The sequence below is a fragment of the Carassius carassius genome, chromosome 1, assembly GCF_963082965.1.
Source record: "Carassius carassius chromosome 1, fCarCar2.1, whole genome shotgun sequence".
Taxonomy (NCBI): Eukaryota; Metazoa; Chordata; class Actinopteri; order Cypriniformes; family Cyprinidae; genus Carassius; species Carassius carassius.
The window spans coordinates 10,438,604-10,463,262 of NC_081755.1; the positions used below are offsets into that span (position 1 = coordinate 10,438,604).

The 24,659-nt window shown below is 44.9% G+C and overlaps 34 non-coding genes across 34 annotated transcripts; all 34 read right to left on the bottom strand.

The window, feature by feature from the left end:
• Positions 1 to 94: 94 nt before the first annotated feature.
• On the bottom strand, positions 95 to 168 carry trnal-caa (transfer RNA leucine (anticodon CAA)). The gene has a single exon. It is a non-coding gene; the product is annotated as a tRNA-Leu (tRNA).
• Positions 169 to 631: 463 nt separating this feature from the next.
• On the bottom strand, positions 632 to 705 carry trnat-agu (transfer RNA threonine (anticodon AGU)). Its single transcript has one exon. It is a non-coding gene; the product is annotated as a tRNA-Thr (tRNA).
• Positions 706 to 819: 114 nt separating this feature from the next.
• trnar-ucu (transfer RNA arginine (anticodon UCU)) lies at positions 820 to 909 on the bottom strand. Its single transcript is given in 2 exon segments — positions 820 to 855; positions 873 to 909. It is a non-coding gene; the product is annotated as a tRNA-Arg (tRNA).
• A 903-nt stretch (positions 910 to 1,812) lies between these two features.
• Positions 1,813 to 1,886, bottom strand: trnat-cgu (transfer RNA threonine (anticodon CGU)). Its single transcript has one exon. It is a non-coding gene; the product is annotated as a tRNA-Thr (tRNA).
• Positions 1,887 to 2,338: 452 nt separating this feature from the next.
• trnat-agu (transfer RNA threonine (anticodon AGU)) lies at positions 2,339 to 2,412 on the bottom strand. The gene has a single exon. It is a non-coding gene; the product is annotated as a tRNA-Thr (tRNA).
• A 114-nt stretch (positions 2,413 to 2,526) lies between these two features.
• On the bottom strand, positions 2,527 to 2,616 carry trnar-ucu (transfer RNA arginine (anticodon UCU)). The gene is given in 2 exon segments: positions 2,527 to 2,562; positions 2,580 to 2,616. It is a non-coding gene; the product is annotated as a tRNA-Arg (tRNA).
• Positions 2,617 to 3,517: 901 nt separating this feature from the next.
• On the bottom strand, positions 3,518 to 3,591 carry trnat-cgu (transfer RNA threonine (anticodon CGU)). Its single transcript has one exon. It is a non-coding gene; the product is annotated as a tRNA-Thr (tRNA).
• Positions 3,592 to 4,042: 451 nt separating this feature from the next.
• trnat-agu (transfer RNA threonine (anticodon AGU)) lies at positions 4,043 to 4,116 on the bottom strand. The gene has a single exon. It is a non-coding gene; the product is annotated as a tRNA-Thr (tRNA).
• A 114-nt stretch (positions 4,117 to 4,230) lies between these two features.
• Positions 4,231 to 4,320, bottom strand: trnar-ucu (transfer RNA arginine (anticodon UCU)). The gene is given in 2 exon segments: positions 4,231 to 4,266; positions 4,284 to 4,320. It is a non-coding gene; the product is annotated as a tRNA-Arg (tRNA).
• Positions 4,321 to 5,221: 901 nt separating this feature from the next.
• On the bottom strand, positions 5,222 to 5,295 carry trnat-cgu (transfer RNA threonine (anticodon CGU)). The gene has a single exon. It is a non-coding gene; the product is annotated as a tRNA-Thr (tRNA).
• Positions 5,296 to 5,746: 451 nt separating this feature from the next.
• On the bottom strand, positions 5,747 to 5,820 carry trnat-agu (transfer RNA threonine (anticodon AGU)). The gene has a single exon. It is a non-coding gene; the product is annotated as a tRNA-Thr (tRNA).
• A 114-nt stretch (positions 5,821 to 5,934) lies between these two features.
• On the bottom strand, positions 5,935 to 6,024 carry trnar-ucu (transfer RNA arginine (anticodon UCU)). Its single transcript is given in 2 exon segments — positions 5,935 to 5,970; positions 5,988 to 6,024. It is a non-coding gene; the product is annotated as a tRNA-Arg (tRNA).
• Positions 6,025 to 10,711: 4,687 nt separating this feature from the next.
• Positions 10,712 to 10,785, bottom strand: trnat-agu (transfer RNA threonine (anticodon AGU)). Its single transcript has one exon. It is a non-coding gene; the product is annotated as a tRNA-Thr (tRNA).
• A 114-nt stretch (positions 10,786 to 10,899) lies between these two features.
• trnar-ucu (transfer RNA arginine (anticodon UCU)) lies at positions 10,900 to 10,989 on the bottom strand. The gene is given in 2 exon segments: positions 10,900 to 10,935; positions 10,953 to 10,989. It is a non-coding gene; the product is annotated as a tRNA-Arg (tRNA).
• Positions 10,990 to 11,891: 902 nt separating this feature from the next.
• On the bottom strand, positions 11,892 to 11,965 carry trnat-cgu (transfer RNA threonine (anticodon CGU)). Its single transcript has one exon. It is a non-coding gene; the product is annotated as a tRNA-Thr (tRNA).
• Positions 11,966 to 12,604: 639 nt separating this feature from the next.
• trnar-ucu (transfer RNA arginine (anticodon UCU)) lies at positions 12,605 to 12,694 on the bottom strand. Its single transcript is given in 2 exon segments — positions 12,605 to 12,640; positions 12,658 to 12,694. It is a non-coding gene; the product is annotated as a tRNA-Arg (tRNA).
• Positions 12,695 to 13,596: 902 nt separating this feature from the next.
• On the bottom strand, positions 13,597 to 13,670 carry trnat-cgu (transfer RNA threonine (anticodon CGU)). The gene has a single exon. It is a non-coding gene; the product is annotated as a tRNA-Thr (tRNA).
• Positions 13,671 to 14,108: 438 nt separating this feature from the next.
• Positions 14,109 to 14,182, bottom strand: trnat-agu (transfer RNA threonine (anticodon AGU)). The gene has a single exon. It is a non-coding gene; the product is annotated as a tRNA-Thr (tRNA).
• Positions 14,183 to 14,489: 307 nt separating this feature from the next.
• On the bottom strand, positions 14,490 to 14,563 carry trnat-cgu (transfer RNA threonine (anticodon CGU)). Its single transcript has one exon. It is a non-coding gene; the product is annotated as a tRNA-Thr (tRNA).
• Positions 14,564 to 15,010: 447 nt separating this feature from the next.
• Positions 15,011 to 15,084, bottom strand: trnat-agu (transfer RNA threonine (anticodon AGU)). Its single transcript has one exon. It is a non-coding gene; the product is annotated as a tRNA-Thr (tRNA).
• A 114-nt stretch (positions 15,085 to 15,198) lies between these two features.
• On the bottom strand, positions 15,199 to 15,288 carry trnar-ucu (transfer RNA arginine (anticodon UCU)). Its single transcript is given in 2 exon segments — positions 15,199 to 15,234; positions 15,252 to 15,288. It is a non-coding gene; the product is annotated as a tRNA-Arg (tRNA).
• A 901-nt stretch (positions 15,289 to 16,189) lies between these two features.
• trnat-cgu (transfer RNA threonine (anticodon CGU)) lies at positions 16,190 to 16,263 on the bottom strand. Its single transcript has one exon. It is a non-coding gene; the product is annotated as a tRNA-Thr (tRNA).
• A 451-nt stretch (positions 16,264 to 16,714) lies between these two features.
• trnat-agu (transfer RNA threonine (anticodon AGU)) lies at positions 16,715 to 16,788 on the bottom strand. Its single transcript has one exon. It is a non-coding gene; the product is annotated as a tRNA-Thr (tRNA).
• A 114-nt stretch (positions 16,789 to 16,902) lies between these two features.
• Positions 16,903 to 16,992, bottom strand: trnar-ucu (transfer RNA arginine (anticodon UCU)). Its single transcript is given in 2 exon segments — positions 16,903 to 16,938; positions 16,956 to 16,992. It is a non-coding gene; the product is annotated as a tRNA-Arg (tRNA).
• Positions 16,993 to 18,421: 1,429 nt separating this feature from the next.
• On the bottom strand, positions 18,422 to 18,495 carry trnat-agu (transfer RNA threonine (anticodon AGU)). The gene has a single exon. It is a non-coding gene; the product is annotated as a tRNA-Thr (tRNA).
• Positions 18,496 to 18,609: 114 nt separating this feature from the next.
• Positions 18,610 to 18,699, bottom strand: trnar-ucu (transfer RNA arginine (anticodon UCU)). The gene is given in 2 exon segments: positions 18,610 to 18,645; positions 18,663 to 18,699. It is a non-coding gene; the product is annotated as a tRNA-Arg (tRNA).
• Positions 18,700 to 19,600: 901 nt separating this feature from the next.
• On the bottom strand, positions 19,601 to 19,674 carry trnat-cgu (transfer RNA threonine (anticodon CGU)). The gene has a single exon. It is a non-coding gene; the product is annotated as a tRNA-Thr (tRNA).
• A 463-nt stretch (positions 19,675 to 20,137) lies between these two features.
• On the bottom strand, positions 20,138 to 20,211 carry trnat-agu (transfer RNA threonine (anticodon AGU)). The gene has a single exon. It is a non-coding gene; the product is annotated as a tRNA-Thr (tRNA).
• A 114-nt stretch (positions 20,212 to 20,325) lies between these two features.
• Positions 20,326 to 20,415, bottom strand: trnar-ucu (transfer RNA arginine (anticodon UCU)). Its single transcript is given in 2 exon segments — positions 20,326 to 20,361; positions 20,379 to 20,415. It is a non-coding gene; the product is annotated as a tRNA-Arg (tRNA).
• Positions 20,416 to 21,316: 901 nt separating this feature from the next.
• On the bottom strand, positions 21,317 to 21,390 carry trnat-cgu (transfer RNA threonine (anticodon CGU)). The gene has a single exon. It is a non-coding gene; the product is annotated as a tRNA-Thr (tRNA).
• Positions 21,391 to 21,843: 453 nt separating this feature from the next.
• trnat-agu (transfer RNA threonine (anticodon AGU)) lies at positions 21,844 to 21,917 on the bottom strand. The gene has a single exon. It is a non-coding gene; the product is annotated as a tRNA-Thr (tRNA).
• A 1,105-nt stretch (positions 21,918 to 23,022) lies between these two features.
• Positions 23,023 to 23,096, bottom strand: trnat-cgu (transfer RNA threonine (anticodon CGU)). The gene has a single exon. It is a non-coding gene; the product is annotated as a tRNA-Thr (tRNA).
• A 451-nt stretch (positions 23,097 to 23,547) lies between these two features.
• Positions 23,548 to 23,621, bottom strand: trnat-agu (transfer RNA threonine (anticodon AGU)). Its single transcript has one exon. It is a non-coding gene; the product is annotated as a tRNA-Thr (tRNA).
• Positions 23,622 to 23,735: 114 nt separating this feature from the next.
• Positions 23,736 to 23,825, bottom strand: trnar-ucu (transfer RNA arginine (anticodon UCU)). The gene is given in 2 exon segments: positions 23,736 to 23,771; positions 23,789 to 23,825. It is a non-coding gene; the product is annotated as a tRNA-Arg (tRNA).
• Positions 23,826 to 24,659: the final 834 nt, after the last annotated feature.

Consider the following 24,659-nt stretch of genomic DNA (forward strand, 5'->3'; position numbering starts at 1 on the left):
TGGTTTGGAAATGGAATCGCCTGCTGCCTTTCCTATCCCTGTTTGCAGTCCGATCTCAGAAAAGCACATGCTTGAGGCACACAAGGGATGCTAAAGGCACCGCTGGGATTTGAACCCAGGATTTCCTGTTTTTGAGACAGACGCTTTGACCAACTAAGCCACAGCGCCAAGAAGAGCACTAGGAGGGTGAGTAGGTTGATCAAAACATCCAGCGGTGAGGACAAAGGTCCACGGGCTGGTCAGCTTATGAGATTTTTCACAACTTTCTGTTGCCCGAGGGCATAAGCTTGCAATTTAATGATAAACAAAAGGCCAAAAGTCACCAATCTGTTTTGACTCAAACCCACAAACGTCAAATGGCCTTAAATCGCTGACTAATAGTCCAATGCGCTACACTCTGCACCACATGCAGTAGCTCCTTCCAGGCTTGCAGCAGTCCTAAACCAAGGATCACATGTTTGCAAGGCAAGCTCTTTGACCAGGTGGGCCATGCTGCATTGCTGAGATGACTCTGGGCAGCATCTGAGGGGTGGTTCGCAAATTAAATTGCATGCTGCTCTAGCACTCCTCTGCACCCCCTTTTACGGAGACCAAAACCTCTCAGCCCAAGGCGCTACTTCATCACCAGCAAAGGCACCGCTGGGATTCGAACCCATGATCTCCTGTTTACTAGACAGGCGCTTTAACCAACTAAGCCACGGCACCAACTTGCATGTATCTAGTAAGAAATTGAGATTTAGAGTTTTATAACTCTGGAGGGATGGACAGAGAGCATGTGTGTTTGTTGGCCAAGCCCCATTAACAGAATGCCAAAAGTAACGACTCTGGTGGGACACGAACCCACAACCTTTGAATGGCCTCATTTGGCAGTCTAGAAGTCCAATGCGCTATCCATTGCGCCACAGAGACATGTGTGGAGCTTTTTTTTCCTGGCTCTGTACCGCCTGATTGCGCAAAGCAAAAAAAACACAACCCAAGGTGTTGTTTGATTACCAGCAAAGACAGTGCTGGGATTTGAATTCAGGGACCCACTTTATATTAAGTGGCCTCAACTACTATGTACTTAAATTTTAATTATTAATTTGGTACAAATCCCTTATTGTGTACATGCATGTTTTTACATTGTACTTATATTTGAAAAATATCTGCACGTAATTACATCTGTAATTAATTTCTGTAATTACATGTATAATTACATGGTTGACCCATCCCTCACACCTTAACACACCCTTATACTTACCCATACCACCAAATCTGTCCCTAACCTTACCTGTTTCCCACCTCAATAGCAGCAAAACCTATTAACAAAACAATATGAACACAATAAGTACATGTATTCATTTTTTGATGTAAGTACATAGTAGTTAAGGCCACTTAATATAAAGTGGGACCGAATTCAGTATGTCCTATTTACGACACAAGCTTAAACCAACTAAGCCACGGCGCCAAGCTGCACACACTCTCCCAGGGAGCGGCACTTAGAGGATAAAAGCATCCAGATAAGAGGCTAACGGCCAGGCTCTGCACAGCCTAAAATGTTTTTTTTGACAACTGATTCGGGAGGCCAGCTAACCTCTGAGTTTGTTGGCCAAGTGCCATTAGTTAACATTTGAATGGCCTCATCTGGCAGTCTAGAAGTCCAGTTTGCTATCTATTGTGCCACAGAGCCTATCAGCAACTGTTGACCTGTTCAAAAGAGCGTTAGCATTATCAGGATGTGGTTTGGAAATGGAATCGCCTGCTGCCTTTGCTATCCCTTTTTGCAGTCCGATTTCAGAAAAGCACATGCTTGAGGCACACAAGGGATGCTAAAGGCACCGCTGGGATTTGAACCCAAGATCTCCTGTTTACGAGACAGACGCTTTAACCAACTAAGCCACAGCGCCAAGAAGAGCACTAGGAGGGTGAGAAAGTTGATCAAAACATCCAGCGGTGAGGACAAAGGTCCACGGGCTGGTCAGCTTATTAGATTTTCACAACTTTCTGTTGCCTGAGGGCATAAGCTTGCAATTTAATGATAAACAAAAGGCCAGAAGTCACCAATCTGTTTTGACTCAAACCCACAAACTTCAAATGGCAGACTAATAGTCCAATGCGCTACACTCTGCGCCACATGCAGTAGCTCCTTCCAGGCTTGCAGCAGTCCTAAATCAAGGAGCACGTGTTTGCAAGGCAAGCTCTTTGACCAGCTGAGCCATGCTGCATTGCTGAGATGACTCTGGGCAGCATCTGAGGGGTGGTTCGCAAATTAAATTGCATGCTGCTGTAGCACTCCTCTGCACCCCCTTTTACGGAGACCAAAACCTCTCAGCCCAAGGCGCTACTTCATCACCAGCAAAGGCACCACTGGGATTCGAACCCAGGATCTCCTGTTTACTAGACAGGCGCTTTAACCAACTAAGCCACGGCACCAACTTGCATGTATCTAGTAAGAAATTGAGATTTAGAGTTTTATAACTCTGGAGGGATGGACAGAGAGCATGTGTGTTTGTTGGCCAAGCGCCATTAACAGAATGCCAAAAGTAACGACTCTGGTGGGACACGAACCCACAACCTTTGAATGGCCTCATTTGGCAGTCTAGAAGTCCAATGCGCTATCCATTGCGCCACAGAGACATGTGTGGAGTTTTTTTTCTTGGCTCTGTACCGCCTGATTGCGCAAAGCAAAAAAACACAACCCAAGGTGGTGTTTGATTACCAGCAAAGACAGTGCTGGGATTTGAATTCAGGGACCCACTTTATATTAAGTGGCCTTAACTACTATGTACTTAAATTTTAATTATTAATTTGGTACAAATCCCTTATTGTGTACATGCATGTTTTTACATTGTACTTATATTTGAAAAATATCTGCACGTAATTACATCTGTAATTAATTTCTGTAATTACATGTATAATTACATGGTTGACCCATCCCTCACACCTTAACACACCCTCATACTTACCCATACCAGCAAATCTGTCCCTAACCTTACCTGTTTCCCACCTCAATAGCAGCAAAACCTATTAACAATACAATATGAACACAATAAGTACATGTATTCATTTTTTGATGTAAGTACATAGTAGTTAAGGCCACTTAATATAAAGTGGGACCGAATTCAGTATGTCCTAATTACGACACAAGCTTAAACCAACTAAGCCACGGCGCCAACCTGCACACACTCTCCCAGGGAGCGGCACTTAGAGGATAAAAGCATCCAGATAAGAGGCTAACGGCCAGGCTCTGCACAGCCTAAAATGGTTTTTTTGACAACTGATTCGGGAGGCCAGCTAGCCTCTGGGTTTGTTGGCCAAGTGCCATTAGTTAACCTTTGAAGGGGCTCATCTGGCAGTCTAGAAGTCCAGTTTGCTATCTATTGTGCCACAGAGCCTATCAGCAACTGTTGACCTGTTCAAAAGAGCGTTAGCATTATCAGGATGTGGTTTGGAAATGGAATCGCCTGCTGCCTTTGCTATCCCTTTTTGCAGTCCGATTTCAGAAAAGCACATGCTTGAGGCACACAAGGGATGCTAAAGGCACCGCTGGGATTTGAACCCAGGATCTCCTGTTTACGAGACAGATGCTTTAACCAACTAAGCCACAGCGCCAAGAAGAGCACTAGGAGGGTGAGTAAGTTGATCAAAACATCCAGCGGTGAGGACAAAGGTCCACGGGCTGGTCAGCTTATTAGATTTTTCACAACTTTCTGTTGCCCGAGGGCATAAGCTTGCAATTTAATGATAAACAAAAGGCCAGAAGTCACCAATCTGTTTTGACTCAAACCCACAAACTTCAAATGGCCTCAAATCGCAGACTAATAGTCCAATGCGCTACATGCAGTAGCTCCTTCCAGGCTTGCAGCAGTCCTAAACCAAGGAGCACGTGTTTGCAAGGCAAGCTATTTGACCAGGTGAGCCATGCTGCATTGCTGACATGACTCTGGGCAGCATCTGAGGGGTGGTTCGCAAATTAAATTGCATGCTGCTCTAGCACTCCTCTGCACCCCCTTTTACGGAGATCAAAACCACTCAGCCCAAGGCGCTACTTCATCACCAGCAAAGGCACCGCTGGGATTCGAACCCAGGATCTCCTGTTTACTAGACAGGCGCTTTAACCAACTAAGCCACGGCACCAACTTGCATGTATCTAGTAAGAAAGTGAGATTTAGAGTTTTATAACTCTGGAGGGGTGGCCAGAGAGCATGTGTGTTTGTTGGCCAAGCGCCATTAACAGAATGCCAAAAGTAACGACTCTGGTGGGACTCGAACCCACAACCTTTGAATGGCCTCATTTGGCAGTCTAGAAGTCCAATGCGCTATCCATTGCGCCACAGAGACATGTGTGGAGCTTTTTTTTCCTGACTCTGTACAACCTGATTGCGCAAAGCAAAAACACACAACCCAAGGTGGTGTTTGATTACCAGCAATGACAGTGCTGGGATTTGAATTCAGGGACCCACTTTATATTAAGTGGCCTTAACTACTATGTACTTAAATTTTAATTATTAATTTGGTACAAATACCTTATTGTGTACATGCATGTTTTTACATTGTACTTATATTTGAAAAATATCTGCACGTAACTACATCTGTAATTAATTTCTGTAATTACATGTATAATTACATGGTTGACCCATCCCTCACACCTTAACACACCCTTATACTTACCCATACCACCAAATCTGTCCCTAACCTTACCTGTTTCCCACCTCAATAGCAGCAAAACCAATTAACAAAACAATATGAACACAATAAGTACATGTATTCATTTTTCATGTAAGTACATAGTAGTTAAGGCCACTTAGTATAAAGTGGGACCGAATTCAGTATGTCCTATTTACGACACATGCTTAAACCAACTAAGCCACGGCGCCAACCTGCACACACTCTCCCAGGGAGCGGCACTTAGAGGATAAAAGCATCCAGATAAGAGGCTAACGGCCAGGCTCTGCACAGCCTAAAATGGTTTTTTTGACAACTGATTCGGGAGGCCAGCTAGCCTCTGGGTTTGTTGGCCAAGTGCCATTAGTTAACTTTTGAATGGCCTAATCTGGCAGTCTAGAAGTCCAGTTTGCTATCTATTGTGCCACAGAGCCTATCAGCAACTGTTGACCTGTTCAAAAGAGCGTTAGCATTATCAGGATGTGGTTTGGAAATGGAATCGCCTGCTGCCTTTCCTATCCCTTTTTGCAGTCCGATTTCAGAAAAGCACATGCTTGAGGCACACAAGGGATGCTAAAGGCACCGCTGGGATTTGAACCCAGGATCTCCTGTTTACGAGACAGACGCTTTAACCAACTAAGCCACAGCGCCAAGAAGAGCACTAGGAGGGTGAGTAAGTTGATCAAAACATCCAGCGGTGAGGACAAAGGTCCACGGGCTGGTCAGCTTATTAGATTTTTCACAACTTTCTGTTGCCCGAGGGCATAAGCTTGCAATTTAATGATAAACAAAAGGCCAGAAGTCACCAATCTGTTTTGACTCAAACCCACAAACTTCAAATGGCCTCAAATCGCAGACTAATAGTCCAATGCGCTACATGCAGTAGCTCCTTCCAGGCTTGCAGCAGTCCTAAACCAAGGAGCACGTGTTTGCAAGGCAAGCTATTTGACCAGGTGAGCCATGCTGCATTGCTGACATGACTCTGGGCAGCATCTGAGGGGTGGTTCGCAAATTAAATTGCATGCTGCTCTAGCACTCCTCTGCACCCCCTTTTACGGAGATCAAAACCACTGAGCCCAAGGCGCTACTTCATCACCAGCAAAGGCACCGCTGGGATTCGAACCCAGGATCTCCTGTTTACTAGACAGGCGCTTTAACCAACTAAGCCACGGCACCAACTTGCATGTATCTAGTAAGAAAGTGAGATTTAGAGTTTTATAACTCTGGAGGGGTGGCCAGAGAGCATGTGTGTTTGTTGGCCAAGCGCCATTAACAGAATGCCAAAAGTAACGACTCTGGTGGGACTCGAACCCACAACCTTTGAATGGCCTCATTTGGCAGTCTAGAAGTCCAATGCGCTATCCATTGCGCCACAGAGACATGTGTGGAGCTTTTTTTTCCTGACTTTGTACAACCTGATTGCGCAAAGCAAAAACACACAACCCAAGGTGGTGTTTGATTACCAGCAAAGACAGTGCTGGGATTTGAATTCAGGGACCCACTTTATATTAAGTGGCCTTAACTACTATGTACTTAAATTTTAATTATTAATTTGGTACAAATACCTTATTGTGTACATGCATGTTTTTACATTGTACTTATATTTGAAAAATATCTGCACGTAATTACATCTGTAATTAATTTCTGTAATTACATGTATAATTACATGGTTGACCCATCCCTCACACCTTAACACACCCTTATACTTACCCATACCACCAAATCTGTCCCTAACCTTACCTGTTTCCCACCTCAATAGCAGCAAAACCAATTAACAAAACAATATGAACACAATAAGTACATGTATTCATTTTTCATGTAAGTACATAGTAGTTAAGGCCACTTAGTATAAAGTGGGACCGAATTCAGTATGTCCTATTTACGACACATGCTTAAACCAACTAAGCCACGGCGCCAACCTGCACACACTCTCCCAGGGAGCGGCACTTAGAGGATAAAAGCATCCAGATAAGAGGCTAACGGCCAGGCTCTGCACAGCCTAAAATGGTTTTTTTGACAACTGATTCGGGAGGCCAGCTAGCCTCTGGGTTTGTTGGCCAAGTGCCATTAGTTAACTTTTGAATGGCCTAATCTGGCAGTCTAGAAGTCCAGTTTGCTATCTATTGTGCCACAGAGCCTATCAGCAACTGTTGACCTGTTCAAAAGAGCGTTAGCATTATCAGGATGTGGTTTGGAAATGGAATCGCCTGCTGCCTTTCCTATCCCTTTTTGCAGTCCGATTTCAGAAAAGCACATGCTTGAGGCACACAAGGGATGCTAAAGGCACCGCTGGGATTTGAACCCAGGATCTCCTGTTTACGAGACAGACGCTTTGACCAACTTGGACTCCAATCTTGGACTCCAATCCAAGATGGCGCCGCACATGGCTGCTTCAGTGCTTGGCTCTCCAGTGTTTGTACTGTTTTTGTTCGTTTTTCCTGTTTTTTGTTTAACAAACACGATCAGTTTCACCAGGGATGAACTGCTGAACATTCGGCAGAACACACCACATGATACTTTTCCGGATTTCTATTATACAGACGTTTTACTGAACATTGTTATCGGAGGAGCAGCGGCGCTGATCAAGCGCTTCAGGACGCGCAGACGGGGAAAGCGAGCGGGAGCGCTCGTCAGACTCAGGAAGCGCGGATTTCGAACGCCGTTGCCTAGCATCCATCTCGCAAATCTCCGCTCTCTACCCAACAAAACGGACGAACTCCTTCTGCTCTCTCGGACAAATAAGGATTTCTCTCACTCTGCTGCTCTGTGTTTCACGGAAACCTGGCTGAATGACGCCATACCGGACAGCGCACTCCATCTGCCGGGCTTTCAGCTGTTTAGAGCGGATCGCGACGCAGAATCAACGGGGAAATCACGCGGCGGCGGGACATGCTTTTACATCAATGAACGGTGGTGTACAGATGTAACTGTGTTAAAGAAGATGTGCTGTCCTGATCTAGAAACGCAGTTTATCAACTGCAAGCCGTTCTATTCGCCGCGGGAGTTTCACTCGCTCATTCTGGTTAGTGTTTACATTCCACCTCAAGCGCATGTGAGCTCAGCTTTACAGAAACTCGCTGAGCAGATCACAGACACAGAACAACAACACCCGGTCTCTGTTTTAATCATTCTTGGGGACTTTAATAAAGCCAATCTCTCCCGTGAACTGCCAAAATACAGACAGCATGTTACCTGTCCCACCAGAGACAGTAATATACTGGATCACTGTTACACCACAATAAAGGATGCATATCACTCTGTTCCACGAGCAGCTTTGGGACGTTCTGATCACTGTCTGGTTCATCTTATACCGACCTACAAGCAGAAACTTAAATCTGCTAAACCTGTAGTAAAGACTGTGAAGAGATGGACCAGCGAAACAGAGCAGGATTTACAATCTTGTTTTGACATCACAGACTGGAGCGTTTTTGAAGCTGCTACCACCGATCTGGACGAACTCACAGAGACTGTAACATCCTATATTAGTTTCTGTGAGGATATATGCATTCCTACCAGGACTTATTTAACATTCAACAATGATAAGCCATGGTTTACAGTAAAACTCAGACACCTTCGTCAGGCCAAAGAGGATGCCTACAGAAATGGGGACAGGGTCTTGTACAATCAGGCCAGGAACACACTGAACAAAGAGATTAGAGCGGCTAAAAAGACCTATGCTAAAAAGTTGGAAGACCAGTTTACTTCCAACGACTCTACTTCAGTTTGGAGAGGACTGAGAGCCATCACAAACTACAAGTCACCATCCCCTTGCACTGAGGCTAATCAACGACTTGCTAACGACCTGAATGAGTTTTATTGTAGATTTGAAACCCCCAACACCCATTCTGACCATCTCCCTACACAACCATTAACACCCCCTGCAATCCCCCTCTCCATACCTCCTGCTCTTCAAATCTGTGAAGATGATGTGCGCCAGGTCTTCAAGAAAAACAAAAGAAGAAAAGCACCAGGCCCAGATGGCGTTACACCAGCCTGTCTGAAAATCTGTGCTGACCAGCTGGCCCCCATCTTTTCACAGATCTTCAACAGATCTCTGGAGTTGTGTGAAGTGCCTTCCTGCTTCAAACGCTCCACCATAATCCCCATTCCAAAGAAACCCAAGATAACAGGACTTAACGACTACAGACCTGTGGCTCTAACGTCTGTCGTCATGAAGTCGTTTGAAAAACTGGTTCTGGCTTATCTGAAGGACATCACTGGACCCTTACTGGACCCCCTGCAGTTTGCGTACCGAGCAAACAGGTCCGTGGATGATGCAATCAACATGGCATTGCACTTCATCCTGCAACATCTGGACAAAACAGGGACTTATGTGAGGATCCTGTTTGTGGACTTTAGTTCGGCTTTCAACACCATCATCCCAACAACCCTCCAAACCAAACTGACCCAGCTCTCTGTTCCTAGCTCTATCTGTCAGTGGATCACCAGCTTTCTGACAGATAGGCAACAGTTAGTGAGACTGGGGAAATTCATGTCAAACAGCTGCTCCACCAACACTGGTGCCCCTCAGGGATGTGTTCTCTCCCCTCTGCTCTTCTCCCTGTACACCAACGACTGCACCTCTAAAGACCCCTCTGTCAAGCTCCTGAAGTTTGCAGACGATACTACAGTCATCGGCCTCATCCAGGACGGTGACGAGTCTGCTTACAGACAGGAGGTTGAGCAGCTGGCTGTCTGGTGCAGTCTTAACAACCTGGAGCTGAACACGCTCAAAACAGTGGAGATGACTGTGGACTTTAGGAGAAACCCCCCTGCACTTTCCCCACTCACCATCATGAACAGCACTGTAACTGCAGTGGAGTCATTCAGATTCCTGGGAACCACCATCTCTCAGGACCTGAAGTGGGACAATCACATTGGCTCCATTGTGAAAAAAGCCCAACAAAGGTTGTACTTCCTTCGCCAGCTGAGGAAGTTTAACCTGCCACAGGAGCTGCTGAAACAGTTCTACTCAGCCGTCATTGAGTCAGTCCTGTGTACTTCAATTACTGTCTGGTTTGGTTCAGCTACAAAATCAGATATCAGAAGACTACAGAGAACTGTTCGGACTGCCGAAAGGATTATTGGTGCTCCCCTGCCCACCCTCCAAGAACTGTACACATCCAGAGTGAGGAAAAGGACTCAGAAAATCACTCTGGATCCCTCACATCCAAGTCACCCCATCTTTGAACTTTTGCCATCTGGCCGGCGCCTCAGAGCCGCAAATACAAGAACAGCAAGGCACAAGAATAGTTTCTTCCCCCAGGCAATCTACCTCATGAACAGTTAAATGTTTCCCACTTAAACGTATGCTTATGCAAAAATGTGCAATATCCTTATATTTATTTGTTACCCCTCCATCCTAGAACATTCCTGTATCTCACTCAATCCTATTCCATTATCATTTATAGCACAATTATTTATACACTTATTTATTTGCCAATTTGTAATTCTCCTGTAATTTTTTTTTTTTTTTTTTTTTTTTTTTTTTTTTTGTCTGTGTGTTGTTGTCTCTGTTTACTGGAAGCTTATGTCACTAAAACAAATTCCTTGTATGCGCAAGCATACTTGGCAATAAAGCTCTTTCTGATAAGCCACAGCGCCAAGCAGAGCACTAGGAGGGTGAGTAGGTTGATCAAAACATCCAGCGGTGAGGACAAAGGTCCACGGGCTGGTCAGCTTATGAGATTTTTCACAACTTTCTGTTGCCCGAGGGCATAAGCTTGCAATTTAATGATAAACAAAAGGCCAGAAGTCACCAATCTGTTTTGACTCAAACCCACAAACTTCAAATGGCCTCAAATCGCAGACTAATAGTCCAATGCGCTACACTCTGCGCCACATGCAGTAGCTCCTTCCAGGCTTGCAGCAGTCCTAAACCAAGGATCACGTGTTTGCAAGGCAAGCTCTTTGACCAGGTGAGCCGTGCTGCATTGCTGAGATGACTCTGGGCAGCATCTGAGGGGTGGTTCGCAAATTAAATTGCATGCTGCTCTAGCACTCCTCTGCACCCCCTTTTACGGAGACCAAAACTTCTCAGCCCAAGGCACTACTTCATCACCAGCAAAGGCACCGCTGGGATTGGAACCAAGGATCTCCTGTTTACTAGACAGGCGCTTTAACCAACTAAGCCACGGCACCAACTTGCATGTATCTAGTAAGAAATTGAGATTTAGAGTTTAATAACTCTGGAGGGGTGGACAGAGAGCATGTGTGTTTGTTGGCCAAGCGCCATTAACAGAATGCCAAAAGTAACGACTCTGGTGGGACTCGAACCCACAACCTTTTAATGGCCTCATTTGGCAGTCTAGAAGTCCAATGCGCTATCCATTGCGCCACAGAGACATGTGTGGAGCTATTTTTTCCTGGCTCTGTACCGCCTGATTGCGCAAAGCAAAAAAACACAACCCAAGGTGGTGTTTGATTACCAGCAAAGACAGTGCTGGGATTTGAATTCAGGGACCCACTTTATATTAAGTGGCCTTAACTACTATGTACTTAAATTTTAATTATTAATTTGGTACAAATCCCTTATTGTGTACATGCATGTTTTTACATTGTACTTATATTTGAAAAATATCTGCACGTTATTACATCTGTAATTAATTTCTGTAATTACATGTATAATTACATGGTTGACCCATCCCTCACACCTTAACACACCCTTATACTTACCCATACCACCAAATCTGTCCCTAACCTTACCTGTTTCCCACCTCAATAGCAGCAAAACCTATTAACAATACAATATGAACACAATAAGTACATGTATTCATTTTTTGATGTAAGTACATAGTAGTTAAGGCCACTTAATATAAAGTGGGACCGAATTCAGTATGTCCTATTTACGACACAAGCTTAAACCAACTAAGCCACGGCGCCAACCTGCACACACTCTCCCAGGGAGCGGCACTTAGAGGATAAAAGCATCCAGATAAGAGGCTAACGGCCAGGCTCTGCACAGCCTAAAATGGTTTTTTTGACAACTGATTCGAGAGGCCAGCTAGCCTCTGGGTTTGTTGGCCAAGTGCCATTAGTTAACCTTTGAATGGCCTCATCTGGCAGTCTAGAAGTCCAGTTTGCTATCTATTGTGCCACAGAGCCTATCATCAACTGTTGACTTGTTCAAAAGAGCGTTAGCATTATCAGGATGTGGTTTGGAAATGGAATCGCCTGCTGCCTTTGCTATCCCTGTTTGCAGTCCGATTTCAGAAAAGCACATGCTTGAGGCGCACAAGGGATGCTAAAGGCACCGCTGGGATTTGAACCCAGGATCGCCTGTTTACGAGACAGACGCTTTAACCAACTAAGCCACAGCGCCAAGAAGAGCACTAGGAGGGTGAGTAAGTTGATCAAAACATCCAGCGGTGAGGACAAAGGTCCACGGGCTGGTCAGCTTATTAGATTTTTCACAACTTTCTGTTGCCCGAGGGCATAAGCTTGCAATTTAATGATAAACAAAAGGCCAGAAGTCACCAATCTGTTTTGACTCAAACCCACAAACTTCAAATGGCCTCAAATCGCAGACTAATAGTCCAATGCGCTACATGCAGTAGCTCCTTCCAGGCTTGCAGCAGTCCTAAACCAAGGAGCACGTGTTTGCAAGGCAAGCTCTTTGACCAGCTGAGCCATGCTGCATTGCTGAGATGACTCTGGGCAGCATCTGAGGGGTGGTTCGCAAATTAAATTGCATGCTGCTCTAGCACTCCTCTGCACCCCCTTTTACGGAGACCAAAAACTCTCAGCCCAAGGCGCTACTTCATCACCAGCAAAGGCAAAACTGGGATTCGAACCCAGGATCTCCTGTTTACTAGACAGGCGCTATAACCAACTAACCCACGGCACCAACTTGCATGTATCTAGTAAGAAAGTGAGATTTAGAGTTTTATAACTCTGGAGGGGTGGCCAGAGAGCATGTGTGTTTGTTGGCCAAGCGCCATTAACAGAATGCCAAAAGTAACGACTCTGGTGGGACTCGAACCCACAACCTTTGAATGGCCTCATTTGCCAGTCTAGAAGTCCAATGCGCTATCCATTGCGCCACAGAGACATGTGTGGAGCTTTTTTTTCCTGACTCTGTACCGCCTGATTGCGCAAAGCAAAAAAACACAACCCAAGGTGGTGTTTGATTACCAGCAAAGACAGTGCTGGGATTTGAATTCAGGGACCCACTTTATATTAAGTGGCCTCAACTACTATGTACTTAAATTTTAATTATTAATTTGGTACAAATCCCTTATTGTGTACATGCATGTTTTTACATTGTACTTATATTTGAAAAATATCTGCACGTAATTACATCTGTAATTAATTTCTGTAATTACATGTATAATTACATGGTTGACCCATCCCTCACACCTTAACACACCCTTATACTTACACATACCACCAAATCTGTCCCTAACCTTACCTGTTTCCCACCTCAATAGCAGCAAAACCAATTAACAATACAATATGAACACAATAAGTACATGTATTCATTTTTCATGTAAGTACATAGTAGTTAAGGCCACTTAATATAAAGTGGGACCGAATTCTGTATGTCCTATTTACGACACATGCTTAAACCAACTAAGCCACGGCGCCAACCTGCACACACTCTCCCAGGGAGCGGCACTTAGAGGATAAAAGCATCCAGATAAGAGGCTAACGGCCAGGCTCTGCACAGCCTAAAAATGTTTTTTTTGACAACTGATTCGGGAGGCCAGCTAGCCTCTGGGTTTGTTGGCCAAGTGCCATTAGTTAACTTTTGAATGGCCTAATCTGGCAGTCTAGAAGTCCAGTTTGCTATATATTGTGCCACAGAGCCTATCAGCAACTGTTGACCTGTTCAAAAGAGCGTTAGCATTATCAGGATGTGGTTTGGAAATGGAATCGCCTGATGCCTTTCCTATCCCTGTTTGCAGTCCGATCTCAGAAAAGCACATGCTTGAGGCACACAAGGGATGCTAAAGGCACCGCTGGGATTTGAACCCAGGATCTCCTGTTTACGAGACAGACACTTTGACCAACTAAGCCACAGCGCCAAGCAGAGCACTAGGAGGGTGAGTAAGTTGATCAAAACATCCAGCGGTGAGGACAAAGGTCCACGGGCTGGTCAGCTTATGAGATTTTTCACAACTTTCTGTTGCCCGAGGGCATAAGCTTGCAATTTAATGATAAACAAAAGGCCAGAAGTCACCAATCTGTTTTGACTCAAACCCACAAACTTCATATGGCCTCAAATCGCAGACTAATAGTCCAATGCGCTACACTCTGCGCCACATGCAGTAGCTCCTTCCAGGCTTGCAGCAGTCCTAAACCAAGGATCACATGTTTGCAAGGCAAGCATTGCTGACATGACTCTGGGCAGCATCTGAGGGGTGGTTCGCAAATTAAATTGCATGCTGCTCTAGCACTCCTCTGCACCCCATTTTACGGAGATCAAAATCACTCAGCCCAAGGCACTACTTCATCACCAGCAAAGGCACCGCTGGGATTCGAACCCAGGATCTCCTGTTTACTAGACAGGCGCTTTAACCAACTAAGCCACGGCACCAACTTGCATGTATCTAGTTAGAAAGTGAGATTTAGAGTTTTATAACTCTGGAGGGGTGGCCAGCTAGCCTCTGGGTTTGTTGGCCAAGTGCCATTAGTTAACTTTTGAATGGCCTAATCTGGCAGTCTAGAAGTCCAGTTTGCTATCTATTGTGCCACAGAGCCTATCAGCAACTGTTGACCTGTTCAAAAGAGCGTTAGCATTATCAGGATGTGGTTTGGAAATGGAATCGCCTGCTGCCTTTCCTATCCCTGTTTGCAGTCCGATCTCAGAAAAGCACATGCTTGAGGCACACAAGGGATGCTAAAGGCACCGCTGGGATTTGAACCCAGGATCTCCTGTTTACGAGACAGACGCTTTGACCAACTAAGCCACAGCGCCAAGCAGAGCACTAGGAGGGTGAGTAGGTTGATCAATAGAAAGGTCCACGGGCTGGTCAGCTTATGAGATTTTTCACAACTTTCTGTTGCCCGAGGGCATAAGCTTGCAATTTAATGATAAACAAAAGGCCAGAAGTCACCAATCTGTTTTGACTCAAACCCACAAACTTCAAATGGTCTCAAATCGCAGACTAATAGTCCAATGCGCTACACTCTGCGCCACATGCAGTAGCTCCTTCCAGGCTTGCAGCAGTCCTAAACCAAGGATCACGTGTTTGCAAGGCAAGCTCTTTGACCAGGTGAGCCATGCTACATTGCTGAGATGACTCTGGGCAGCATCTGAGGGGTGGTTCGCAAATTAAATTGCATGCTGCTGTAGCACTCCTCTGCACCCCCTTTTACGGAGACCAAAACTTCTCAGCCCAAGGCGCTACTTCATCATCAGCAAAGGCACCGCTGGGATTTGAACCCAGGATCTCCTGTTTACTAGACAGGCGCTTTAACCAACTAAGCCACGGCACCAACTTGCAAGTATCTAGTAAGAAAGTGAGATTTAGAGTTTTATAACTCTGGAGGGGTGGCCAGAGAGCATGTGTGTTTGTTGGCCAAGCGCCATTAACAGAATGCCAAAAGTAACGACTCTGGTGGGACTCGAACCCACAACCTTTGAATGGCCTCATTTGGCAGTCTAGAAGTCCAATGCGCTATCCATTGCGCCACAGAGACATGTGTGGAGCTTTTTTTTCCTGGCTCTGTACCGCCTGATTGCGCAAAGCAAAAAAACACAACCCAAGGTGGTGTTTGATTACCAGCAAAGACAGTGCTGGGATTTGAATTCAGGGACCCACTTTATATTAAGTGGCCTTAACTACTATGTACTTAAATTTTAATTATTAATTTGGTACAAATACCTTATTGTGTACATGCATGTTTTTACATTGTACTTATATTTGAAAAATATCTGCACGTAATTACATCTGTAATTAATTTCTGTAATTACATGTATAATTACATGGTTGACCCATCCCTCACACCTTAACACACCCTTATACTTACCCATACCACCAAATCTGTCCCTAACCTTACCTGTTTCCCACCTCAATAGCAGCAAAACCAATTAACAAAACAATATGAACACAATAAGTACATGTATTCATTTTTCATGTAAGTACATAGTAGTTAAGGCCACTTAGTATAAAGTGGGACCGAATTCAGTATGTCCTATTTACGACACATGCTTAAACCAACTAAGCCACGGCGCCAACCTGCACACACTCTCCCAGGGAGCGGCACTTAGAGGATAAAAGCATCCAGATAAGAGGCTAACGGCCAGGCTCTGCACAGCCTAAAATGGTTTTTTTGACAACTGATTCGGGAGGCCAGCTAGCCTCTGGGTTTGTTGGCCAAGTGCCATTAGTTAACTTTTGAATGGCCTAATCTGGCAGTCTAGAAGTCCAGTTTGCTATCTATTGTGCCACAGAGCCTATCAGCAACTGTTGACCTGTTCAAAAGAGCGTTAGCATTATCAGGATGTGGTTTGGAAATGGAATCGCCTGCTGCCTTTCCTATCCCTTTTTGCAGTCCGATTTCAGAAAAGCACATGCTTGAGGCACACAAGGGATGCTAAAGGCACCGCTGGGATTTGAACCCAGGATCTCCTGTTTACGAGACAGACGCTTTGACCAACTAAGCCACAGCGCCAAGCAGAGCACTAGGAGGGTGAGTAGGTTGATCAAAACATCCAGCGGTGAGGACAAAGGTCCACGGGCTGGTCAGCTTATGAGATTTTTCACAACTTTCTGTTGCCCGAGGGCATAAGCTTGCAATTTAATGATAAACAAAAGGCCAGAAGTCACCAATCTGTTTTGACTCAAACCCACAAACTTCAAATGGCCTCAAATCGCAGACTAATAGTCCAATGCGCTACATGCAGTAGCTCCTTCCAGGCTTGCAGCAGTCCTAAACCAAGGAGCACGTGTTTGCAAGGCAAGCTCTTTGACCAGCTGAGCCATGCTGCATTGCTGAGATGACTCTGGGCAGCATCTGAGGGGTGGTTCGCAAATTAAATTGCATGCTGCTCTAGCACTCCTCTGCACCCCCTTTTACGGAGACCAAAAACTCTCAGCCCAAGGTGCTACTTCATCACCAGCAAAGGCACAACTGGGATTCGAACCCAGGATCTCCTGTTTACTAGACAGGCGCTATAACCAACTAACCCACGGCACCAACTTGCATGTATCTAGTAAGAAAGTGAGATTTAGAGTTTTATAACTCTGGAGGGGTGGCCAGAGAGCATGTGTGTTTGTTGGCCAAGCGCCATTAACAGAATGCCAAAAGTAACGACTCTGGTGGGACTCGAACCCACAACCTTTGAATGGCCTCATTTGCCAGTCTAGAAGTCCAATGCGCTATCCATTGCGCCACAGAGACATATGTGGAGCTTTTTTTTCCTGACTCTGTACCGCCTGATTGCGCAAAGCAAAAAAACACAACCCAAGGTGGTGTTTGATTACCAGCAAAGACAGTGCTGGGATTTGAATTCAAGGACCCACTTTATATTAAGTGGCCTCAACTACTATGTACTTAAATTTTAATTATTAATTTGGTACAAATCCCTTATTGTGTACATGCATGTTTTTACATTGTACTTATATTTGAAAAATATCTGCACGTAATTACATCTGTAATTAATTTCTGTAATTACATGTATAATTACATGGTTGACCCATCCCTCACACCTTAACACACCCTTATACTTACACATACCACCAAATCTGTCCCTAACCTTACCTGTTTCCCACCTCAATAGCAGCAAAACCAATTAACAATACAATATGAACACAATAAGTACATGTATTCATTTTTCATGTAAGTACATAGTAGTTAAGGCCACTTAATATAAAGTGGGACCGAATTCTGTATGTCCTATTTACGACACATGCTTAAACCAACTAAGCCACGGCGCCAACCTGCACACACTCTCCCAGGGAGCGGCACTTAGAGGATAAAAGCATCCAGATAAGAGGCTAACGGCCAGGCTCTGCACAGCCTAAAAATGTTTTTTTTGACAACTGATTCGGAAGGCCAGCTAGCCTCTGGGTTTGTTGGCCAAGTGCCATTAGTTAACTTTTGAATGGCCTAATCTGGCAGTCTAGAAGTCCAGTTTGCTATATATTGTGCCACAGAGCCTATCAGCAACTGTTGACCTGTTCAAAAGAGCGTTAGCATTATCAGGATGTGGTTTGGAAATGGAATCGCCTGATGCCTTTCCTATCCCTGTTTGCAGTCCGATCTCAGAAAAGCACATGCTTGAGGCACATAAGGGATGCTAAAGGCACCGCTGGGATTTGAACCCAGGATCTCCTGTTTACGAGACAGACGCTTTGACCAACTAAGCCGCAGAGCACTAGGAGGGTGAGTAAGTTGATCAAAACATCCAGCGGTGAGGACAAAGGTCCACGGGCTGGTCAGCTTATGAGATTTTTCACAACTTTCTGTAGCCCGAGGGCATAAGCTTGCAATTTAATGATAAACAAAAGGCCAGAAGTCACCAATCTGTTTTGACTCAAACCCACAAACTTCATATGGCCTCAAATCACAGACTAATAGTCCAATGCGCTACACTCTGCGCCACATGCAGTAGCTCCTTCCAGGCTTGCAGAAGTCCTAAACCAAGGATCACGTGTTTGCAAGGCAAGCTATTTGACCAGGTGAGCCATGCTGCATTGCTGACATGACTCTGGGCAGCATCTGAGGGGTGGTTCGCAAATTAAATTGCATGCTGCTCTAGCACTCCTCTGCACCCCCTTTTACGGAGATCAAAACCACTCAGCCCAAGGCACTACTTCATCACCAGCAAAGGCACCGCTGGGATTCGAACCCAGGATCTCCTGTTTACTAGACAGGCGCTTTAACCAACTAAGCCACGGCACCAACTTGCATGTATCTAGTAAGAAAGTGAGATTTAGAGTTTTATAACTCTGGAGGGGTGGCCAGAGAGCATGTGTGTTTGTTGGCCAAGCGCCATTAACAGAATGCCAAAAGTAACGACTCTGGTGGGACTCGAACCCACAACCTTTGAATGGCCTCATTTGGCAGTCTAGAAGTCCAATGCGCTATCCATTGCGCCACAGAGACATGTGTGGAGCTTTTTTTTCCTGACTCTGTACAACCTGATTGCGCAAAGCAAAAACACACAACCCAAGGTGGTGTTTGATTACCAGCAAAGACAGTGCTGGGATTTGAATTCAGGGACCCACTTTATATTAAGTGGCCTTAACTACTATGTACTTAAATTTTAATTATTAATTTGGTACAAATCCCTTATTGTGTACATGCATGTTTTTACATTGTACTTATATTTGAAAAATATCTGCACGTAACTACATCTGTAATTAATTTCTGTAATTACATGTATAATTACATGGTTGACCCATCCCTCACACCTTAACACACCCTTATACTTACCCATACCACCAAATCCGTCCCTAACCTTACCTGTTTCCCACCTCAATAGCAGCAAAACCAATTAACAATACAATATGAACACAATAAGTACATGTATTCATTTTTGATGTAAGTACATAGTAGTTAAGGCCACTTAATATAAAGTGGGACCGAATTCAGTATGTCCTATTTACGACACATGCTTAAACCAACTAAGCCACGGCGCCAACCTGCACACACTCTCCCAGGGAGCGGCACTTATAGGATAAAAGCATCCAGATAAGAGGCTAACGGCCAGGCTCTGCACAGGCTAAAATGGTTTTTTTGACAACTGATTCGGGAGGCCAGCTAGCCTCTGGGTTTGTTGGCCAAGTGCCATTAGTTAACTTTTGAATGGCCTAATCTGGCAGTCTAGAAGTCCAGTTTGCTATCTATTGTGCCACAGAGCCTATCAGCAACTGTTGACCTGTTCAAAAGAGCGTTAGCATTATCAGGATGTGGTTTGGAAATGGAATCGCCTGCTGCCTTTCCTATCCCTGTTTGCAGTCCGATCTCAGAAAAGCACATGCTTGAGGCACACAAGGGATGCTAAAGGCACCGCTGGGATTTGAACCCAGGATCTCCTGTTTACGAGACAGACGCTTTGACCAACTAAGCCACAGCGCCAAGCAGAGCACTAGGAGGGTGAGTAGGTTGATCAAAACATCCAGCGGTGAGGACAAAGGTCCACGGGCTGGTCAGCTTATGAGATTTTTCACAACTTTCTGTTGCCCGAGGGCATAAGCTTGCAATTTAATGATAAACAAAAGGCCAGAAGTCACCAATCTGTTTTGACTCAAACCCACAAACTTCAAATGGTCTCAAATCGCAGACTAATAGTCCAATGCGCTACACTCTGCGCCACATGCAGTAGCTCCTTCCAGGCTTGCAGCAGTCCTAAACCAAGGATCACGTGTTTGCAAGGCAAGCTCTTTGACCAGGTGAGCCATGCTACATTGCTGAGATGACTCTGGGCAGCATCTGAGGGGTGGTTCGCAAATTAAATTGCATGCTGCTCTAGCACTCCTCTGCACCCCCTTTTACGGAGACCAAAACTTCTCAGCCCAAGGCGCTACTTCATCACCAGCAAAGGCACCGCTGGGATTCGAACCCAGGATCTCCTGTTTACTAGACAGGCGCTTTAACCAACTAAGCCACGGCACCAACTTGCATGTATCTAGTAAGAAAGTGAGATTTAGAGTTTTATAACTCTGGAGGGGTGGCCAGAGAGCATGTGTGTTTGTTGGCCAAGCGCCATTAACAGAATGCCAAAAGTAACGACTCTGGTGGGACTCGAACCCACAACCTTTGAATGGCCTCATTTGGCAGTCTAGAAGTCCAATGCGCTATCCATTGCGCCACAGAGACATGTGTGGAGCTTTTTTTTCCTGACTCTGTACAACCTGATTGCGCAAAGCAAAAACACACAACCCAAGGTGGTGTTTGATTACCAGCAAAGACAGTGCTGGGATTTGAATTCAGGGACCCACTTTATATTAAGTGGCCTTAACTACTATGTACTTAAATTTTAATTATTAATTTGGTACAAATCCCTTATTGTGTACATGCATGTTTTTACATTGTACTTATATTTGAAAAATATCTGCACGTAACTACATCTGTAATTAATTTCTGTAATTACATGTATAATTACATGGTTGACCCATCCCTCACACCTTAACACACCCTTATACTTACCCATACCACCAAATCTGTCCCTAACCTTACCTGTTTCCCACCTCAATAGCAGCAAAACCAATTAACAATACAATATGAACACAATAAGTACATGTATTCATTTTTGATGTAAGTACATAGTAGTTAAGGCCACTTAATATAAAGTGGGACCGAATTCAGTATGTCCTATTTACGACACATGCTTAAACCAACTAAGCCACGGCGCCAACCTGCACACACTCTCCCAGGGAGCGGCACTTAGAGGATAAAAGCATCCAGATAAGAGGCTAACGGCCAGGCTCTGCACAGGCTAAAATGGTTTTTTTGACAACTGATTCGGGAGGCCAGCTAGCGTCTGGGTTTGTTGGCCAAGTGCCATTAGTTAACTTTTGAATGGCCTAATCTGGCAGTCTAGAAGTCCAGTTTGCTATCTATTGTGCCACAGAGCCTATCAGCAACTGTTGACCTGTTCAAAAGAGCGTTAGCATTATCAGGATGTGGTTTGGAAATGGAATCGCCTGCTGCCTTTCCTATCCCTGTTTGCAGTCCGATCTCAGAAAAGCACATGCTTGAGGCACACAAGGGATGCTAAAGGCACCGCTGGGATTTGAACCCAGGATCTCCTGTTTACGAGACAGACGCTTTGACCAACTAAGCCACAGCGCCAAGCAGAGCACTAGGAGGGTGAGTAGGTTGATCAAAACATCCAGCGGTGAGGACAAAGGTCCACGGGCTGGTCAGCTTATGAGATTTTTCACAACTTTCTGTTGCCCGAGGGCATAAGCTTGCAATTTAATGATAAACAAAAGGCCAGAAGTCACCAATCTGTTTTGACTCAAACCCACAAACTTCAAATGGCAGACTAATAGTCCAATGCGCTACACTCTGCGCCACATGCAGTAGCTCCTTCCAGGCTTGCAGCAGTCCTAAATCAAGGAGCACGTGTTTGCAAGGCAAGCTCTTTGACCAGCTGAGCCATGCTGCATTGCTGAGATGACTCTGGGCAGCATCTGAGGGGTGGTTCGCAAATTAAATTGCATGCTGCTGTAGCACTCCTCTGCACCCCCTTTTACGGAGACCAAAACCTCTCAGCCCAAGGCGCTACTTCATCACCAACAAAGGCACCGCTGGGATTCGAACCCAGGATCTCCTGTTTACTAGACAGGCGCTTTAACCAACTAAGCCACGGCACCAACTTGCATGTATCTAGTAAGAAATTGAGATTTAGAGTTTTATAACTCTGGAGGGGAGGACAGAGAGCATGTGTGTTTGTTGGCCAAGCGCCATTAACAGAATGCCAAAAGTAACGACTCTGGTGGGACTCGAACCCACAACCTTTTAATGGCCTCATTTGGCAGTCTAGAAATCCAATGCGCTATCCATTGCGCCACAGAGACATGTGTGGAGCTTTTTTTTCCTGGCTCTGTACCGCCTGATTGCGCAAAGCAAAAAAACACAACCCAAGGTGGTGTTTGTTTACCAGCAAAGACAGTGCTGGGATTTGAATTCAGGGACCCACTTTATATTAAGTGGCCTTAACTACTATGTACTTAAATTTTAATTATTAATTTGGTACAAATCCCTTATTGTGTACATGCATTTTTTTACATTGTACTTATATTTGAAAAATATCTGCACGTAATTACATCTGTAATTAATTTCTGTAATTACATGTATAATTACATGGTTGACCCATCCCTCACACCTTAACACACCCTTATACTTACCCATACCACCAAATCTGTCCCTAACCTTACCTGTTTCCCACCTCAATAGCAGCAAAACCAATTAACAATACAATATGAACACAATAAGTACATGTATTCATTTTTGATGTAAGTACATAGTAGTTAAGGCCACTTAATATAAAGTGGGACCGAATTCAGTATGTCCTATTTACGACACATGCTTAAACCAACTAAGCCACGGCGCCAACCTGCACACACTCTCCCAGGGAGCGGCACTTAGAGGATAAAAGCATCCAGATAAGAGGCTAACGGCCAGGCTCTGCACAGCCTAAAATGGTTTTTTTGACAACTGATTCGGGAGGCCAGCTAGCCTCTGGGTTTGTTGGCCAAGTGCCATTAGTTAACTTTTGAATGGCCTAATCTGGCAGTCTAGAAGTCCAGTTTGCTATCTATTGTGCCACAGAGCCTATCAGCAACTGTTGACCTGTTCAAAAGAGCGTTAGCATTATCAGGATGTGGTTTGGAAATGGAATCGCCTGCTGCCTTTCCTATCCCTTTTTGCAGTCCGATTTCAGAAAAGCACATGCTTGAGGCACACAAGGGATGCTAAAGGCACCGCTGGGATTTGAACCCAGGATCTCCTGTTTACGAGACAGACGCTTTAACCAACTAAGCCACAGCGCCAAGAAGAGCACTAGGAGGGTGAGTAAGTTGATCAAAACATCCAGCGGTGAGGACAAAGGTCCACGGGCTGGTCAGCTTATTAGATTTTTCACAACTTTCTGTTGCCCGAGGGCATAAGCTTGCAATTTAATGATAAACAAAAGGCCAGAAGTCACCAATCTGTTTTGACTCAAACCCACAAACTTCAAATGGCCTCAAATCGCAGACTAATAGTCCAATGCGCTACATGCAGTAGCTCCTTCCAGGCTTGCAGCAGTCCTAAACCAAGGAGCACGTGTTTGCAAGGCAAGCTATTTGACCAGGTGAGCCATGCTGCATTGCTGACATGACTCTGGGCAGCATCTGAGGGGTGGTTCGCAAATTAAATTGCATGCTGCTCTAGCACTCCTCTGCACCCCCTTTTACGGAGATCAAAACCACTGAGCCCAAGGCACTACTTCATCACCAGCAAAGGCACCGCTGGGATTCGAACCCAGGATCTCCTGTTTACTAGACAGGCGCTTTAACCAACTAAGCCACGGCACCAACTTGCATGTATCTAGTAAGAAAGTGAGATTTAGAGTTTTATAACTCTGGAGGGGTGGCCAGAGAGCATGTGTGTTTGTTGGCCAAGCGCCATTAACAGAATGCCAAAAGTAACGACTCTGGTGGGACTCGAACCCACAACCTTTGAATGACCTCATTTGGCAGTCTAGAAGTCCAATGCGCTATCCATTGCGCCACAGAGACATGTGTGGAGCTTTTTTTTCCTGACTCTGTACAACCTGATTGCGCAAAGCAAAAACACACAACCCAAGGTGGTGTTTGATTACCAGCAAAGACAGTGCTGGGATTTGAATTCAGGGACCCACTTTATATTAAGTGGCCTTAACTACTATGTACTTAAATTTTAATTATTAATTTGGTACAAATACCTTATTGTGTACATGCATGTTTTTACATTGTACTTATATTTGAAAAATATCTGCACGTAATTACATCTGTAATTAATTTCTGTAATTACATGTATAATTACATGGTTGACCCATCCCTCACACCTTAACACACCCTTATACTTACCCATACCACCAAATCTGTCCCTAACCTTACCTGTTTCCCACCTCAATAGCAGCAAAACCAATTAACAAAACAATATGAACACAATAAGTACATGTATTCATTTTTCATGTAAGTACATAGTAGTTAAGGCCACTTAGTATAAAGTGGGACCGAATTCAGTATGTCCTATTTACGACACATGCTTAAACCAACTAAGCCACGGCGCCAACCTGCACACACTCTCCCAGGGAGCGGCACTTAGAGGATAAAAGCATCCAGATAAGAGGCTAACGGCCAGGCTCTGCACAGCCTAAAATGGTTTTTTTGACAACTGATTCGGGAGGCCAGCTAGCCTCTGGGTTTGTTGGCCAAGTGCCATTAGTTAACTTTTGAATGGCCTAATCTGGCAGTCTAGAAGTCCAGTTTGCTATCTATTGTGCCACAGAGCCTATCAGCAACTGTTGACCTGTTCAAAAGAGCGTTAGCATTATCAGGATGTGGTTTGGAAATGGAATCGCCTGCTGC